General features: G+C 39.9%; 1 protein-coding gene across 3 annotated transcripts in view; it reads left to right on the top strand.

Moving 5' to 3' along the window:
- Mylk4 (myosin light chain kinase family member 4) overlaps positions 1-20,160 on the top strand; it is a 78,365-nt gene that overhangs the window by 6,549 nt on the left and 51,656 nt on the right. The gene's annotated exons all lie outside the window — the stretch shown is intronic.

Below are 20,160 nucleotides of genomic sequence, written 5' to 3'. Positions count from 1 at the left end.
TTTTTTTCTTTTAGCCCTTCAGTCCCTAAGAAGATTAGCACTGCTAATAGTAGAAACATTCTCTGAGTGCACTGAAAGGAATTTTCTTTGTACTTCAGCCACTCTGTGGATGTCCAGGCTTTGTTCTAGAAACATAAATTACAGTTTGTCATGAGAAGTAATTACTCCCAAGCCCTAAGAGCAGAACAATTATAAACAAATACAACAGCTTATGATTGTTAAAAACTGTTCGATAAAACTCAGAAAGCTTTTCTTTTCCCAATCTTAACTAGAGTTTTCTATTTTATTCACTTTTCTCCCACTGGCTTGATTTTTCCTGTTTTTTTGGGGGGGGGGTTCAAATTGATTATTACAAATTCTTCCAACGTCAGAAAATCAATTGTATAATTTAAATTTTATTCTTTGACTTTTTCTCATTTTCCTTTTTTACTGTTTTCTAATGACTTTTCTCATTCAAGAGAATGGGGCTTGAACTCAGGGCCTGAACACTTCTTGAGCTTTCTTAAGGTTAGTGCTCCAAGAATTGAACCCAGGGCTTCCTGCACCATTCCTACTACCATTAAGCCACATTCCCAGCCCCAAAAGATGGTTTTTAAAAAGGCTTGCTTTCTATATATAATGTCGAATTGTAAGTTTGTTTTTTTTTTTCCAGTCATGGAGCTTGAACTCAGGGCCTGAGTGCTGTCCTTGGGCTTTCTCAAAGCTAGAGCTCTACAACTTAAAGGCACAGCACCACTTCTGGCTTTTTTTCTATGTATATGGTACAGAGGAATTGAACTGGATCTTTGTGCATGCTAGGCAAGCACTTTACCGCTATGCCAAACTCCCAGCCCAGATTGTAATTTTTTTCATATATTTCCAGATTGTAAATTTTTATTAAAGAGGCTGTTCAGTTCCTTACATCATGATGAAATGCTACCATTTTTCCCCTCTTTTTCCATGCCATAAAATAAAATTAAAAACTTTGGATCAGGGCATAGGCCTCTCCTCAGCAAGGAGTCACTGTGGTTCAAATGAAGCATCAGCTGAAGTTCTCTCCCTCACACTCTGGTTTTCTCCTCTCCTCAATACTATGGTTGGCTCAAAACCACACAGCATTAAATCCTCACCACCATGAGCAGCATCCATATCTGTGATTTTTGTGGAGTTGTCCATCCTGACCCTTATGTGTGATTTCACCTCTAAGATTACTTTATGTGTCTTGTATAGTTATTCCTCCCACTTTTAAGGGTCTCCAAAGCACTCCTTCAAAGGAACATACAAGCCAGGCACCGGTGGTTTACACCTGTAATCCTAGCTACTTAGAAGACTGAGATCTGAAGACTGAAATTTAAAGCCAGTCTGGGCAGGAAAGTCGGTGAGACTCTTATGTCCACCAAACTGTCAGAAAGAGCCAGAAGTGGAGATGTGGCTCAACTGACAGAGTGCTATCCTCAAGCAAAGAAACTCAGGGACAGCTTCCAGAGTTCAAGCCACAGGACAGGTACAAAAACAGAAAGAAAGTAAAGAAAAGAGATAAAAGAAAGATTATAGGTACAAAGCGTCAAAATGAAATACACAAATCAATTAACCAGTTTCCAGCAGATGACCATGTCATTATAAAGTACATCTTAACATTCACAGTATTTATTGAAATAGGTGAAATGGAAAAATTAAATTAATCTGATAATAAATAAAATTAATTACCTGAATAATGAGCTTAATAGCTTCTGTGTAAGATTATTAAATTATAAATGATTAATACTTTCAAACTATAACTAGTGTTACTTTGACACAATCAAATACAGGATGTTATTTAATTTTTTATTTGTGTGCATGTACTAGGGCCAGAGTGCTCTTGCTTAGCTTTACAGCTCAAGGTTGGTGCTCTACCACTTGAGCCACAGTCTTGCTTCTATCTTTTTGCTAGTTAATTGGAGATCAGCATCTCCTAGACTTTTCTGCCCAGGCTGGCTTTGAATTTGGATCTTCAAATCTCAGTCTTCTGCGGCTCCCACTTGTGTATGAGCTGAGGTTATGCTACCAGGGTTGAAATATATTTATTTATGTATTTGTTTATTTGGTGCTTGGCTCCCAGAGCCTCATGCACTTAGACACACACTCTACTAGTTTGTACTCTTGCTTTTTATACCCAAGATGGTCTATGACTACCATTTTGTCTCAGCTTTCCCACCTTCATGTCCATCCTTAATTTCCTGACTTCCACCAAAAGGCATGCAGTATAAAAGCTGAGCAACACTAGAATATGATTGCCCTTTCTGCAGAAATATGTCCAGGTGGATCACTGGTCCATAACTGTGTTTATAGGACTTCTATCTAGGCTATTTCTGAACTTGACAATTGATTTGTGCCTAGAAGTCTTCCTTGTAGAAGGGATGACATTGTTCAAAAGTCACTGGCCATGTCATTTCCTGTCTTATGAAACATTAACTCTGCTGTATATCACCTTTATAATAACAATAAAAATACATGAAAAGAGAAGGGGGCAGAGAGTTTAGCTTAGTGGTAGAGTGCTTGCCTAGCATGCACGAAGACCCGGGTTTGATTCCAGGGTACCACATACATAGAAAAGCAGGAAGTGATGCTGTGGCTCAAGTCGTAGAGGACTAGCCTTGAGGAAAGCCCAGGGACATTGCTCAGGCCCTGAGTTCAAGCCCCAGGAACAGCAAAAAAAGCAAAACCAAAAATACATGAAAAGAGAAACATCTTCAAGTTTAGCTAATTCCCTTTTGCTAATAATATATCACTTGGGTCAACTGCCTTTTTTTTTTTTTCCCCCAGTCCTGGGCTTGAGCTCAGGGCCTGAGCACTGTCCTTGGACTTTCTCAAGGCTAGAGCTCTACCACTTGAGCCTTAGCACCACTTCTGGCTTTTTTCTATGTATGTGGTACCAAGGAATCAAACCCGGGTCTTCATGCATGCTAGGCAAGCACTTTAACCACTAGGCCAAACTCCCGGCCCCTCAACTGCCTTTTTTATAAACTGGCAAATTTATATCGCCATATTACTCTCTCTTGTTACTAAAATGCTAAAATAAAGCTATTTGTGCTATCTATGGGTACAAGATTTTTTTTTTTTTCAGTCCTGGGGCTTGAACTCAGGGCCTGAGAACTGTCCTTGGGCTTTATCAAGACTAGCAGTCTACCACTTGAGTCACAGCACCACTTCTGTCTTTTTCTGTGTATGTGGTACTGAGGAATTGAACCCAGGGTTTCATCCATGATAGGTAAGCACTCTACCACTAGGCCATGCTCCTGCCCCTGGGCACAAGTTGTTTATTGTGTTTGCATGTTAAAAGTCAGCAAGTAATTTGATTCAAATTCACTAAGTAATTCTATTCCAATTATAGATAATTGAGAAATCAGATAGCTAACACTGTAGAATTAATCCAAATGCTTTTATAACAAAATTTTCATAAGTAAGTTTCATAAGTAATTGTTAGTCTGTGTTTGTATCTTGGTGCTCTGGCCAGAATAAGGTTTCTTTGTCTCTGTTAGATTTCTTTTGTATCAGAGTTTGACACAAAGGTCAAAAACTATAAATCTAGGGCCGAGAGTTTGCCTAGCATGCCCGAAGACTGGGGTTTAATTCCTTGGTACCACATACATAGAAAAAAGCCCGAAGTGGTGCTGTGGCTCAAGTGGTAGAGCTCTAGCCTTGAGAAAGACCAAGGACAGTGCTCAGGCCCTGAGCTCAAGCAGAGGACTGGCAAAAGAACAACAACAACAACAACAACAGCAACAACAAACTATAAATCTAGAGGCTGGGAACATAGCCTAGTAATATAGCTCTCATTTAGCATGCATAAAGTCCTGGGTTCGAGTCCTTGGTACCACATACACAGAAAAAGCTGAAAATGGCCCTGTGGCTCAAGCGGCAGAGTGCTAGCCTTGAGTAAAGTCTCCCAGGCCCTGACTTCAAGCCCCAGGACTGGCAAAACAAAAACAAAAACAAAAACCAACCAAAAGACAACAACTATAAATCTAGCCTAAGGGGGAAAGCATCTTCCTTAGTAAGGAAAAATTCTTTTTTTTTTTTAAACATGAGAAGTAATGCACCTACTATTTGGTGAATGTAACTGTAACCCCTCTATACATTACCCTGACAATAAAAAATAAAATAAAAAAGGTAAAATTCTTTTTTAAAGTCAAATTTGAATTCTTCCATGAACAAACCATGAGGGAGACAGTCAAGGATGGCTTTTACCTGGGCAAGACCTTCTAGTCTCTCTCTGGAATGTTTCATTGTCTGGTATGAATGGTTCAGAGTAAACAAAACAAAATGTTTATCAACAGGACAGAGTGGATTGAAATAAAGCATCATGACCCCCCCCCCTTCCCCTGTCAAGTTGCAGTTGGCGGATTTCATACCAAATGGCATTTCCTGACCAACTGCAATGAAATTGTTTTTAGGTCTCAAAATAGCAATGACTGAGGGTGGAGATTTTGTGATTTTTAAAATTGCTTTTCTCCACCCCCATACTTTACTCCTTACCTTGCAAGGGCAGGAGAATGCTCCCTGGCTGGCTGGGGTCCAGTCTTAGCAGCTGATTCCAGTTACAGTCAGTCACTAGTCCTTGAAGTGGAATCAAACGCATGCGCACAAGTGTAAATTAGGGCCAGTGGGTCTCTTAGTCCCTGCACCTGTTTCAGATCCGTCACACAAGACCATCATATTTTTCCTTTTAAAGAAGCAGAATATTTGTTGATGGTGTAACCGGAGATACCCACTGCAAGACTCTGCACGAACCGTCTACAATTCGCAATGCCCACTCCTCATAGGGGCAGTGCTTGGGAAGCGGTTGTGATAGATAGGGCAGGGAAGGTGCCTCTAAGTCCAGGGACTTCACATCTGCTGCTAGAAAATGGACTCAACCCTTAGAAGAAAAGACGTCTGGATTGTAGGGAGCGTGTGTCTTCTGTCATCTTCAGTCCTATGGCGGCTGTTGCGATCGGTCCTGAAGCGGGGAGGCCCCCAGCAGGCACCTGCCCTTGGGGAAACCCAGGTAGTGAAATCCCATCTAACCCAGACTGATTCATTTTGCAGTTCTGTTTGAATGTTTCCAGCCTGGGAATGGTGCTTGCCAAAGGCAATGGAATGCAGGCTCTGTTGAATCCTGGCCAGTGCTACTGACTTAGGAGGGGCTGGGACAAGAAGAGAGGCAGGTGGCACCTTTCAACATTTGTAGCAATTCCAACTTTCGCGGAACTGTGAGCTAGCCATACTTGATATATATTAGAGCTATTTTTTTTTAATGTGAGAGCTAAAAACAATGCTGAGATGATTTTTTTTAATCTTCCTTTTATATACCTTAGTTACAGAAAGACAAAAAACGTAAGCCAAATTCTTTCCTCTTGTTAGAACTTCTTTTAGAAACAGTGTCAGGAGAGTGACGTGCTCTTTGTGTACAGCATTCCATGCTTTGTCCTGATCATTTATTGATATAACACAGTTGAATCTCTATGTCAATATTACTTTTCCTATGGTATTGCAACCATTCCCAGAATGGAACTTGGTGGGCAAAATAGTAGACTTCTAATCAAAGAGAAATAACAATGATGTTAAATATTCAAATATGTTCTAAGAGAAGGTATTGATGTCTGGAAAAATGTCTCTTTCTACATAACAATTCTTTTATTAACTATTACATAACGAATTATATTTATTTCCTTTTATTTTATTGTTGGGGAGATGTGCAGAAGGGTTACAGTTATATTCATCAGGTAGTGGGTGCATTACTTTTTTTGACAGTCTTGGGACACGAACTCAGAGCCTGAGCACTGTCTTTGGGCTTTCTCAAGGCTAGTGCTCTACTACTTGAGCCACAGCACCACTTCTGGCTTTTTCTGTATATTTGGTACCAAGGAATCAAACCCAAGTCTTTGTGTATACTAGGCAAGCACTCTACTACTAGGCCAAACTCCTTGCCCTGGTACATTATTTCTTTTATTTTTTTATTATTTTTTATTTTTTATATATTTTTATTGTAATTAATAGAAGGGTTACATGATATTTACCAGATAAATGGTGCCTTAATTCCCACACATTGATACCCTTTCACATGTCATGGTCCCCATTTCCCTTCCCCTCTCCCCCACTCCTCATCTTTTTTTCCCGTTCCCTATCCAATTTCAGATAACCAAATACAATTATATCCGATATATCAGATAACAAAGTGAGATAGTGTAACAATATGAGATAACCAAGGGATAGTAGAAGTGATGAGAGATAACATAGTACCTTAAGAACAACAATGATTAATTATATGGCTTATGTTTACATCATATTTTAAATGACAAGTTTAACAAACAATTGTTCAAGGAGGAAATCTCTACATTCTCTGGGACTTAGTCTTTAGAACTTAATCAAAATTAGGCTAACGGTTTGTATGTCATAGAAACATATCAGTTTATGAAATAAAATATTATGATTATAGAGTCATAGGTTTTTTTTGTCTATATAGTTATGTTTGTGTTTCCATTACCATGTCCATAGCTTTGGGTATGCAGTTATTGAGTCCTCGCTCTTGTACACTTTGGATTTAATAACCGCATATTAAGGATACCATGCGCCTTTTGTTCCTTAGGTCTTGACTTGTCTCACTCAGCATGATTCGCTCTAGATTCATCCACTTCCCTGCGAATGCCATTATTTTATCTTGTCTGTTGGCTATGTAGAATTCCATTGTGTATATACCTCATTTTCTGTATCCATTCATCTGCAGTAGGGCATCTGAGTTATTTCCATCGCCTGGCTATTGTGAATAGTGCAGAGATGAACATAGCTGAGCAGGTGTCTTTCCTGGTTCATTATTTCTTGAACATTGTTACCCCTTCCCATGTTTTCCTCCCACTTTCCTTCCACCCCACCTGCCTCCCACTCATCTTGTTGTTCCCTTACCTTCACTTTTTTCAAATAAACAAATAAACATACATACAATATACCAGGTACCAAAGTCAGATACAGTAACAACTTAAACCTTAAGGGGAAAAGAATAGAAAAGAAATAGCTTCACATAGTACATTAGGAACAACAATCACAAAGATAAACCTCTTATTTCCAAATCCCGGAGTAATGAATTATATTTTAAATGGAGTAAGACAGTTTAGAAAATACTACAGACAACAACCTAAATCATTGTTTCTACTTGAAGGTAGTATAGTTTTCTCACTCTTTTCTCCCTTTCATTTACTTCCCAGCAACTTTTGGGTCTCCCCCTTTTTAATCCTCCCATGAAGCTTTATTTACTTAAAAAGTTCTTTTGGGGTACTGGTGATCAAATTTAGGTTTTGCATTTATTTGATGAGTGCTCTACTGCTGAGTTACATTCCCATGGGATTTTAATACCACAGATACACTATGTACCTGCTGTGTACATATGCATGCTATATGCATAGAACAGTAGGAAGTCCTTAACCCTTCTTTCTCAAAGAATGAATGTTCACCCCCTTTGGATGCTGTTGCTCCCCTGCATGATTTACATTTTAACAATTTGGGAGTGGACGATATACCCCTATGTCTATGCACACATGCCTTATTTACATATATGCAATAATAATACATATGCAACATAATTTACAACATAAATTGTTAGTGTGTGGCTTCGAATCCTCTAAGATTTCTTTCCATTAGATTGTTCTAAATCATCCTCTGGACACCTGGAAACGATATCTTTGCCTTGTTACATTTCTCTGTTTTAGCTCATCATGTGGCAACAACAGCAAAGACCAGGCAAATAGGGATAAGAAGGCAGCAGGGGAGTCCTTTTTCTAGAGCAGACAAAAACTTGATAGATAATAGAAGCATGTTCTAGAACCTTGCTATTAGGATAATTCATTTAGGAATTGTAATGTGTCCAGCACTCAGTCTCTGTAATGTCACTCCTGAGTTCCCACTGTAAAGCAGAGCCTGTCGCCGGGGCATAAGTGTGAATCTTTGTTTTGGGAACTGACCCCTAGACATAGGACCCTGGGGTATATGAAATAAATAGGAAGCCCCCAAACGATGGTTGCCAAGCTGACCAATGTGTGTAGTTGACATCAGAGTGGCACCTCTCCTCTAGTGCTGAAGGGATGCTGATCCATTAAGCATTGTTTCCATTGGTCCAGGATAATGGCATTTTTATTTGCCTAAGCCTAAATGCTAGTTCCCATTGGCTGGGGTCCCTCAGCAAATGCTAGGAAATCCTGGGAAAAGGCAAGATGTGGTGCCTTTGGTGTGAAGCCCTTTTGCTCTACACTTGCAAGAATCTAGTTGCTAATTCTCATTGTGAAGTTATCAGCGATCTGTTGTTACCGACTCATCTGAGGGACCTTTAGCTCAATTTGAGTTAGAAATTGTGAAGAGGCAAGCAATAACATCCATACAATACTTTGCTGTGAGCTGAACTCCAGTCTAAGAGAGACAGTGGATGCTTTAGGATCCCAGACTACTTCCTGAGGACCCGAGTATTGAAATGTCTACAGACAATAAAGGACCAGCTGGCACAGGTTAGCAGTCAGTTGTTGCTTATGATCTTAGGATTTCTGCCTGGGTCTGTTCTTGTCAGTTCTTTGGTTTAAGCACTTGGCATTTGCACTTGACACGAAGATCAACTCCTATGTGTTCCTTCTGTGTGCCATAAGCTGGCAAAAGGTGGTGGAGATGTTCATCACTGCTGCCCCAGGAAGGTCATATGTGGATCAAGTTCAAGTCTACTGCACATACAGAGTAGGGGGTGAGAGTGGGGATAGGGGAAGAGTTGCAGAGCAGCTCCAAGAAAGAGTAAGCAGTTGTTAAGTGTGATCATTTGTAAACCCCCCCCCCTTTTTTTAAAGTTAGTCATGGAGCCTGAACTCAGAGGCTGGGTACTGTATCTGAGTTTCTGTGGTCAACACTAGCACTCCACCATTGAGCTGACAAGCATATTTTTGAAAAACAGCTTGTATTTAGCTGGTGGGAGAAATCTGAGAAGTTCATACTATTCTCTGGGCAAATACCTGGAGGGTTAATTAACCTTCCTAAGGGCCACATGCAGTGAAAGGTAGAACTGGGTGTTGAACTCAGTCTGAGTCCTGAACTTGGATTGAGGCTAGCCTTGGTCTAGATTGTGCTTACCAATACCCAACCATGTGTCACACTGAAGACACCTATAGAAGATAGCAAGCAGGGGGAGGGTGGGAGGGAAATGGGGACCATGTCATGAGAAAGGGTATAATGTTTGTGAAGTAATGCGCCTTCTATCTGGTGAATATAATGTAACACTTCTATTAATCACAATAAAAATTATTTAAAAAATAATAAAATGCCCAGTTCTCCTCTCTTTACTCCAAAAAAAAAAAGAAGATAGCACACTGGATTCCAGTTGAAATTTCCAGTCTCCACTGTTGTGCCTTTGGGGAGTTCTTTAAATGATTTGCAAAGCAGTGTATGCCCCAGTTGGCACCCAGCCTTGCTCTTAGGACCAAGTAAAATATTATGTATATATGTGGAGTGATTTCTGAAAGTTGCTATAGTTGTGATTATGATCACTACATTTTTCTATTATGTGCTTTACTATCTTTAGATCTTTGAAATTAAAAAATAGCCTCTGTACATGTAGTACTTCTTTGTATTCATTTTAATGATTCATTCAATCTGATTTATACCTTTGTGTGTGTGTGTGTGTGTGTGTGTGTGTGTGTGTGTGTGTGTGTGTGTATTTGTGTATACACCTGGGTCTAGACACTGTCTCTGAGTAGGTGAGCATCTTATCATATGAGCTCCACTTCTGGCTTTATGATAGTTAATTGGAGATTAGTCTCATGGACTTTCTTGCCTAAATGGGCTTCCAACCACTATCCTTAGATCTCAGCCTCTTGAGCAGCTAGGTGTAGAGGCATGAACCACTGTTGGCTTTGCTAAGCAAATAGAATTGATGGCGTGAGAGAGATACGTGCTCGTTTGGATGCCTGCGTAAATCTGAAGTATAATCCATTGCTCACAATTTTTACAATTTGGGGATTCTGAAATATGTGGGTTACTTCAGCATTTCTGTAATGAATGGTACACTAAATGCCTGTACCGTGACATGTAGATTATGACTCAAAGATTAGGGAACTTGGGATTGCAGCTGTATCTCAGTTGTCAAACACATGACTTGCACACATGACTTGACCCTTGATTTCACCCCCGAATCACACCCACACTGGCTCATGGAGATCAGCTTTTCAATTCTTTCTTTGAAAGGTTTGACATTATTTATTTTATTTTCTTATAAAGGTGATGTACAAAGGGGTTACAGTTATATAAGTAAGGAAATGAGCGCATTTCTTGTGGAACAGTATTACCCCTTCCTCATTTTCTCCTGCTTCCTCCTCCTCCCCCAAGTTGTAAAGTTCATTTCTAACTTAGTGTTTTGCAAATACCCCTGTTGCATTGGTTCATTCTTTGTCTCACCATTTTTGTGAAAGGAGAATGTAAAGTCTAAGAGAGATAAAATGGACTTGTCCAATATCACTATATCGAAGGACAATCTCCTGAAAGTCAGAATTTTCTTTCATACAACTCCCATAGTACCTTTCATGAGTTTTGTTTGGCCAGAAACAGGCTTCTTTTTTTTTTTGCCAGTCCTGGGGCTTGAACTCAGGGTCTGAGCACTATCCTTGCTATCTTTGCTATCACCCAGACTGTGTGTCTGACTTTAAGTTCCTTAAAAGGGGGCCTGTAGCTCAGTTCCAGAGTACTTTGTATAGCATTCTGAGGCTCTACATTCAAATCCTAGCAACAGCAAAAATAAAACCCTTGCTATAGCCTCAAGAATTAATCTCCGAACTGACTGTATAGATATGAATGTCAATCACTTAGCTTTATGTTGTATTAGCTACCAGGTACTGCATGCTATACAATTTTTGCAGTGTGTATTAATTCATTTTAGTGATGCCTATTTTATAGATTAGTAAGCTAAGGCTGTGATATTAGGGGAATTTTCTATAAGCAGTGTAAGTATGTTGCATGTCATGTTATTTCTTAATTGAATGGACAGGCTGGCCCAACAAATATAGGAAACATCTACACAATATATAGAAATCTTAGCTAGAATTAAAAAATAATTCATTTCATAGAGCAGATTTTTTTTGGTGCCAGTCAGTCTTTTGAACTCATAGGTACTGTCCCTGAGCTTTTATCTCAAGTCTTAAAGTGCTTCACCACTTGAGTCATAGCTCTGCTTCTGTTTTTTTTGGGTAGCTAATTGGAGATAAGAGTCTCATGGGCTTTCCTGCTAGGCAAGTTTCAAACCACTATCCTCAGACCTCAGCCTCTTGAGTAAGTGAACCACATGTGGCCAGTTCATAGAATAGTTTTATATGCCCAGTAAAACAGAGGGGAAGATTCAGAGGCATCTTTACCTTCTGTCCCCACTTATGAGTGGCTTTTCACACTGCTAGTCTCCCCCTTCACAGTGGTACTTGTGTTTCAATGGAAAAATGTACATTGACATATGCATTTAAATTTTTTTTTACCAGTTCTGGGCCTTGAACTCAGGGCCTGGGCACTGTCCTTGGACTTTCTCAAGGCTAGAGCTCTACCACATGAGCCACACCACCATTTCTGGCTTTTTTCTATGTATGTGGTGCCAAGGAATTGAACCCGGGTCCTAGTGCATACTATAGGCAAGCACTCTACCACTAGGCTAAACTCCCGGCCTGACATATGCATTTTTACAGGAAGGCTTACGCTTAGTGTTAGACATTCTGTGGAACCCCACAAATATACGATGATATATACCCATCTAAAGTGATTTTAAAAAGTTGAAAGACATCTGAAAGTATTTGAAAACAACTTGTTGCTATTAATGGCTTTAAAAAAACAGTTTGTTTTTTATCTTAATGCAATCTGAAGTATGCTTCTAGTTCAAAGTTTGTTTTGATTATTTGATTTCCAAATGTGAGTGGATAGATTTAAAATGTCCAGTCTCTGCCATTAGAGTCTTCTCTGGAAATGCTGATTAACAGCAACATCTAGTGGCAACAGGTTGTAAAAGCTAGTAGAATCACTACAGGATTTTGAAACAAAACAAGGTTGCATATTAAAAATCTCTTTACAATAGAACAAAGCCTAGATACGTAAGGCCATATAGAATGATGCTAAATGAAAGGATCTCCAGGATATAGAAACAAAAGCCATGTAATGAGTGCTTGTTGTCCTTAATGTACTATGTTATCTCTCATCTCTTTTGCTGTCCTTGGTTATCTCATATTGTTACAGTATTTCACCTGGTTATCTGATATATTGGATAAATGTGTATTTGGTTATTTGAAGTTGGATAAGGAAGGGAGGAAAACAAGATGAGGGGCGGGGATGGGGGGAGGGAAATGGGGACCAAGACATGAGAAAGGGTATCAATGTTTGTGAAGTAATGCACCTTCTATCTGGTGAATATAATGTAACCCTTCTATTAATTACAATAAAAATATATGAAGAAAATAAATAAAAATAAAATCTCTCTCTCTCTCTCTCTCTCTCTCTCTCACACACACACACACACACAAACACACATACACACTCTCCTTTCTTCTCTCTGTCACTCTGTGATTTCATTCAAAACCATAGAGCCATGTGCAAGCTGTCCCTGAGTTATACCCCAAGGCAAATATTTAGAGTTGCTAAAAATTAACATCAGACAATCTCAGTTGTGGACATGGAGGTGGCTTGGAAATCAAACATTGGCAGTGATTCTTTAAACATACATAAAATGACTGAAAAGATTAGAAACTAAATGCTGTTGTTTCTCATGCTCTAAATGCTTTATTCGTATTCATTCTGTGAAGTTAATGAGTTCATACTCTGTACTTGATTAATTAGATTACATCCTAAGTACAAGATAGAATTGGCATTTCACTAAATATAGGTTAGTAATGTAGCCGACACTTATTTTATAGCATCTTATCTTATTAGATCATCAAAGACCATGAAAAAAAGAAAGAGAAAGGCATTCCATTGAGGTCAGAATGAATTGGATGCCTAACTAGTTTCAGTATCATAGATGTAAACTTACTTTGGAAAATCACAAGTATTAAGCGAAGGATTAATGGTGGAATTCTATTATTTTTGTGCACAATTGGAACCTAGCAGCATAGTCTTAACTGAATGTGAATGAAGCAAAGCAGAGACGTTATTATTATTTTAGTCGATACTTACTACTCAATATACCCCAAACATGTTTCATGTTCAAACATGAAACAGAGAGAAAGAGCATAAAATAAATCCAAGTCCTGTAGTCCTTAAAAGCTGGAGCTCCTTCTCCATGGGAATAATTTCCTGTACATTTTTAGCATCTGTCAAGTGAGATACACACTCCTTTGTGTGTACTAGTTATCAATACATTTTAGATATAATTTCATTTTCAGAGTTTTAGACATGAGGATCATGATTAGTATACTTATTTCAATTAATAAATAGGGCCTAAAATTTAATCAGTAGAATACATAGAAGAATTTTTGGAATAATACTGAGTTTTCATATTTCTCTCCCAGGACTTCCAAGAGAGCATGGTTGCATAGAACTGTGATCATTTCTAAACTTGTCCGATTGACTTTGAGAGGTCAATGTTGTCTGACACATCCTATTTTTTTTTTTTTGCCAGTCCTGGGCTTGAGCTCAGGGCCTAAGCACTGTCCTTGGACTTTCTCAAGGCTAGAGCTCTACCACTTGAGCCACACCACCATTTCCGGCTTTTTTTTTTTCTATGTATGTGGTACCGAGGAATCGAACCTGGGTCTTTGTGCATGATAGGCAAGCACTCTACCATTAGGCCAAACTCCCAGCCCCCTATTTTTTTTTAGTTGCCCTCAGATCATAGTATCAGCACCAAGAAAAATACTTCTAGACCTAGGTACTTTCTGTCCTTTCTGAAAAGTAAGGTATTCTTATTCTCCTGTTCAGATTTTCCTTATTTTTATTTCTCCTGGGTGGTTGGGATTGTAGGAGTAAGCCACAACAGCTGGTGAGGAATGAGTATTTTTAATGAGATCCCTGGAAGACTTGGGCACATATTAAAGTTTGCAAAACAAAAAAGGTATTCATCACTTCCTGAAACCTGAGGTTAAATTTTATTTTCAAACAGCTATTGCTAGAAAAATAAAGGCCGCATACGTTATTGTAAGTATGAATGTATGTTACCTAAGTAATATGCACCCACTGATGTGTAACTCAATCACATACTATGTGTCAAGTAGATGTGTATGTATAGTGTGTGTGTGTGTGTGTGTGTGTGTGTGTGCGTGTGTGTGTGTGCGTGTGTGTTCTTCTGGTCACTCAGGCTGTTCCTTGAGAATGAGACAATATCCTTTCTTGAACATTTTAAGAGCATACTTTTTCTTTGATAAAATAAATACGACTAATAATAGTTGTTTCTATTAGATTTCTCAGACAGACAAAACACAGAACTTGTCTCTTGGCCAGTCTGAAAAGTTGGGGTGAGAGGCCATGTGAGTGGCAGCACGCCCTGCTTTCCCTGGGGAAGGCAGGCTCACACTTGTCCTTCAGGAGGGGGTCTGGACATAGAGTTCCTCACCCATATGAAAGGAGATGGTGCTGCCATGGGTTGCTGGCAGACTGGGCATCATGGAAATTCTTTGGTTTGCCCTTGTCAGCAAGGCAGCAGGTGGTTTAATTAAAAATCCATGTGTGTGCCTAATAAGGGAACAGTCTGTGAGATGCTCTTGTCATTGAGTTTCTCCTGCCATGTGCTGGCTGGCACAGGTTTGTAAGCCAGAATGCATGTGGCAGGCTGCCAGCTGAGTCTCATGGACCTCTGTAGACACTGGGGTCTCAGGTTCTCAGGGTCGAGTGGAAAGGAGCTTGTGGCTGCCTCTGGGCTCACTCATGTCAGATAAGCGACCTTGACTTTAAGCAAGTAAGAAGATAGTGCCATTTATTTTTTATTTACCAAAGAGAAGACATGCTGGGAAAAACATCATCTGGGTCCCCAAGAACCCCTGAATCAGAAACTGCATGAGTGGAGTTTGGGATTCTGCATCTGTATCAACCTCCCAGGGGTTTCCACGAGAAATGTGGTTATTGCAGCTGTGAACAAGCTATGGGTTACCTTCCAGTCCATACTCCTTTTAATGTTCACTTGTTCAAATAAAGACACCCTCACCTGGCAACTGAAAAGATGATATGATGTCACAGCTAGGGGTTGGTTAAGCTATAGAAATACATTAAGCTTTAAAATAATGACTTCTTTTCAAAATAACACTGCTCATCATCCCTACTGCTTACAGAATGAGAAAATGCACATCTGTGTGTGTGTGTGTGTGTGTGTGTGTGTGTGTGTATGTCCATGAGTGTGCATGCATTTGCACTGATACTAGAGTTTAAACTCAGGGTCTTGCATGTTTAGGGTCTGGCATTTTCGCTCACAGTTGCCCCTCTACCACTTGAGCCACACCTCCACCTCCAGCATTTTTTTTTAATCTCTATTTTTTCCCTATTTAATTGGGGTTGACAGTCTTGCAGATTTGTCTTCCTCTGGCTTCGAATTGTGATTCTCAGATCTCAGTCTTGTGAGTAGCTAGGATTGTAGATGTGAGCCACCAATGCCTAGCTTCATAGATGGTTTTTTGTCATGAATAAATACTATATACAGGGTTGTGAGCTGATATTACTGAGCTTCTTACTGTTTCTTTTACTTTCTTGGGTTTGACAGTATCTTGGTCTCTGGGGATTATGACTTCATGGAAAACTGCAGAGATTGTAGTTTTATTTGCATTTCTGCCATATTACTCCTTAAATATCCTGCTGGGGATGCAAGACAGGGTCTTGTGCATGTTAAGAATGTGTAACACCACAGGGCCACATACCCAATCTTATCTTTTGCATCAAAATTAGAATAAAAAATGGGTTCAGGGAAGTGTGGCCTAGTGGAAGAGTGCTTGCCTAGCATGCACAAAGACCAGGATTCGATTCCTGGGTACTACATATATAGAAAAAAGCCAGAAGTGGTGCTGTGGCTCAAGTGGTAGAGCTCTAGCTTTGAGAAAGTCCAAGGACAGTGCCCAGGCCCTGAATTTAAGGCCCAGGACTGGAAAAAATGTGTTTGGGAATAAAAACAAAAAGGTTTTTTTCATACTCCACAGAATGAGAAACCTTTCTCTGAGAATAATTTAGGTTCTTTCAAAACCAAGTATGAGATCTAATATGTGATTAAGGTGGCAAAAGTATATTTGTACAGAATAAAACCAACAGATTAAAATGCTGCAAAAGAACACAATAGGATTGTTTAAAGAAGAATTAACGAGAGTCACTTTATGTGAAAACAGGTGGAAGGGCCTTTCTCTGAATCATCACAGATATATATGACAGTTTGAATGAAATCCAGATCCATGGTATTAGATCCAACCATGTCTGCAAATAGATGGAGAGAGCAGATGGGGACAGAGGTCAAGGAAGGCTGCGTGCTTAGGAGGAAAAGCCAAGACTGGGAAGAGGGTAGCCCAAACCTTATGTAACATGGGGTCATTCCCAGGAGAACCAAGGCACCAATCCAGTTCCTTTGGCCTTTCTTGCAAAACCTTCTAGGTTTTCAGTCTCATAACCTTAATGGAAGACTCCCAGTGTTGATCCCACAGCCATCCGAGACCTATCAGCTTCACTGGGTCTCACCCAGCACACCTGGCATGGGGTAACTCGCCTATCGTCACTGCAGAGCTGGCTGAAGCAATCTGCCAGGACCAGGGTCTACTAAGGCAGACTCTTTCTGCAGGTGGAGTGTAGATAGGAGCTTCTTCTGTCTTTTTAAAAAAAATTGATTTGAAAATTATCTTTAAGTAGTTGTACACAAAGATTTATAACTAACCTACCAATTTGTGAGTACAATGCATCTTGATCAATGTCTTCCCTATTCCTGCAGCTGAGAGCTTCTATAAGCAGAAACACAGGAATTTATTCTATTACACTAAAGGCAAGTTAGAAGATTCATTTAGTGCTTTTGAGAGTTCAGCTATCCACAAGGATCTATACAGAAGACCCAAGAAGTGGGTTCCTTGTGCTTTCCATGACTAATTGTTGAACATAAATATATAGGTTTCTCTAGCTTACTGAGTAGGTACTGGAAACATGAGGTTAGTGCTAATGCTCTCATCTACACAGTTGTGGAGATTGAACAAGAACTGTGTCAAGTCACCACTTAACAAATGGCATCCCAAATCATTCTTCATAGTATCATAAATGTTACTGTACAAGTTTGTTGTTTTGTTGAGACTGAAATGCATGAAATGAGTATGTAAATCAGGGAAAACACAAATTTGAGCATGGGTCTTATAGTCTATGATCTCCCAGCCACATCCTGGAAACAGGTCTACTGGTCTAGGCTGATTCAGAAGTTATTAAGGGCTTTGTCTACATAAGGTTCTGAAGAAATGGGATTCTCCCAAAAGCCATCAGTCTGATTGCCTGTGGACCTCACCATTGTGTAGGGGAATGTGTTGTGGCCATTCATTTTAATGATTTCCTTCTTCTTGCTTGTCAAGTCCTTGTAGTTACAAATCCCCCCCTGCCACCCACCATGTATGCTGGTCTAAGGACTTGGGCTCAGGGTCTGAGTGCTGTCCCTGAGCTCGCTCGCGCTCTCTCTCTCTCTCTCTCTCTCTCTCTCTCTCTCTCTCTCTCTCTCTCTCTCTCTCTCTCTCTCTCTCCCTCCCTCCCTCCCTCCCTCCCTCCCTCTCTCCCTCCCCCCTCCCTCCCCCCCTCTTCTATTCAAGGCTGGACCTCTACCACTAGAGCCACAGCCCTACTTCCAGCTTTTTTGGTGCTTAATTGAAGACGAGTTTCCCAAACTTTCTTACCTAGATGGGTGAACTGTGGTTCTCAGATCTCAGCCTCCCGAATAGGTAGGATTACAGGCATGGGCTCCCAGCACCTGGCTATCCATCTTTTTTTAAAAGCCTAACTCCAAGTACTTTTTGAAATAAAAGACAAACTGGGAATATGCTACAGCTTGAGTCTGAACAGGTCTATTGTCAGGGATATTATCTACTGAGTGCCATAAAAAATGTCTTCTTTACACAGGGAAAGCTTCAACGTGCGCTGGAAGGTGGCCACATTTAAACCAAGGAAGCCATGCAGAAGGAGTTATGTAAAGGCTCTTAGATCTGTACAACTGGAGGCTAATATGGAACCTTCATGCTTGCCTAGAGCCAAGACAGCAAAGTGCAGTCTGTTTCCATCCTTAGAACAGGTCCCATTTCCTGCTAATATCCCTCCCATTTTCTGGTCACCTTTAAAAGTTAATTCTGGCAGTTTCAGAGCTTATTCCTGGGACTTCTTAAAAGTGAAATTATACTTGAAGCCATTTCCTTTCCTTCTGAAATTCCTGTTGCTGTATTTTTAGTACATTTTAAGGGAATGAAAAGCATTACTTACCTCTGGTTTTCCATATAAACCTCTTCTGATGACTACTCCCTTTTAAAGATTTTTTTTAAAGGCTATCCAGCCTGAATTAACTTTTCTGTAAGAAAAGGTCTTTTGTGGATTATAAATTTTTATGCAGGATACTAACTGCCAGGATATTCTTGGACTACAACCAGGGGTTTATGCAGTCTCCTGAAGCAGCTGAAACCAGGCCAGCCTGACCTGCACCTGGACACAGGGTCCTTTTATCCTTCACGTTCAAAGTCATGACACCTTTCGGTTTCAACCTTAGGACATCAAAAATTTTCTTTTCAAATCCATTTCCTGGAAATAGGTCTTTGCTGTGTTGATGGATAATTTTTCTACTTTATATTTTTTAAGGTGCATAAACTGTTTCCCCTTCCCCCTTTCCAAATAAGGGGAAAAACACAGGGTGTAAGCAAGCATGGTAAGGGTCTCCTCTGTACAAAATAGTACAGAGTGTTACTGTCCTGGACTTGAAAATACTTCATTAGCAATAAGGGATTCCTACACTACTTTATTCATTCCCTGCTCCTCCATAGACACTGGCCCGATTATTTGGATTAAAAGTGCTGAGTAAGAAAATGTAGCCTGAAAATTAGCCCTTAAGTGTCTGCCTAAGCCTTTAACCACATAGGGACAGGATCTACTCCCAAGATGATTTGCAATTTCTTATTCAATACTACAGTGGTAAAAAACTGGAGTTTTTGAGATTTAGTCCCTGATCTGTGCTTCTGTAGCCATTTTCTCCTTGCTTACTGGGCAATACCACGGGAACAGAGTCACTCAAAGCCAGAAAAGTGCATCTCTGCAAAATTAAAAAAAATTCTTTTCCTGGGCAGTAAATTGACAGGGGTATCCTTGTACGTGCACTGTGGACTCACATCTTGGCCCGCCAACAACTATTATGAAAGAAGAAAAAAAGTACCTCCTCCTTGGCCTTAGCCAAAGGAGCACAAGCTGGCTTCAGCAAATTTGCCTCCCCAAAGGGCAGCTGTGTTTGGTGTGTGATCCACACGCCACGGGTGGCCATTTTGCTGGGACACATCCCAGCTCTGAGCCAGCCACCCATTCATTCATGTTGAACTGCTGACACTTTGTTGGGAAGAACCCAGGTAATGCAGTTGTGGAGGAAGGATAAAGGGTTTTCACTGAGGTAGTGCTTTAGGAAGAAAAGCTGACATTTGAAGGTAGCCAAATGTTTCTGTCTGGGTGAAGGGATGAAGTTGTGTTGCACCTAGGCCTGCTGGAAGGAATTGCTTGATGACTCTTTTTGGTTATACACACAAAAAAGGAAAATCACAGAGGCTATTGATTCGAAGGTAGATGCTAAAAATCTTTCTATTTGTCAAAAGCTTTTCTTCCAAATATCTCGGTTACATTATTTTAAAAGTTTTTTTTTTAACCAGCTAAAGCTATTTCTTTATGCTTTATGAAGAATGACACAAACATTAGAACAAGTTTCCTCCTCTTTTTGGATTCTACCATGTTGCTTCGATCCCTAGTCTGAAACCACACAGAGGGTTCCTAGGGTCCACCTTTTAGATCATAGTACCCGTCTGATACATTCATAATTGAAAGCATCAGGTATCACAACAGTGGTCTTTCAGTCTGCGAGGTAAAAAGATCATGTTAAGATTCTTACACAGAGATTTGTTTAAGCTTCAGTTATCATTAGGTTAATCATGTAGCACGCAACATTAAAGATTGGTGGTTACCTTGGTTCTTTGAATGTAAGTTTCCACTTTTCATGGTATTTTCTCACCT

Source organism: Megascapheus bottae, chromosome 22, assembly GCF_031878675.1.
Source record: "Megascapheus bottae isolate mThoBot1 chromosome 22, mThoBot2.hap1, whole genome shotgun sequence".
In the NCBI taxonomy this organism is placed as follows: Eukaryota; Metazoa; Chordata; class Mammalia; order Rodentia; family Geomyidae; genus Megascapheus; species Megascapheus bottae.
Note: the sequence above shows the minus strand (reverse complement) of the source record. Positions and strands in the feature narration are given on the sequence as shown.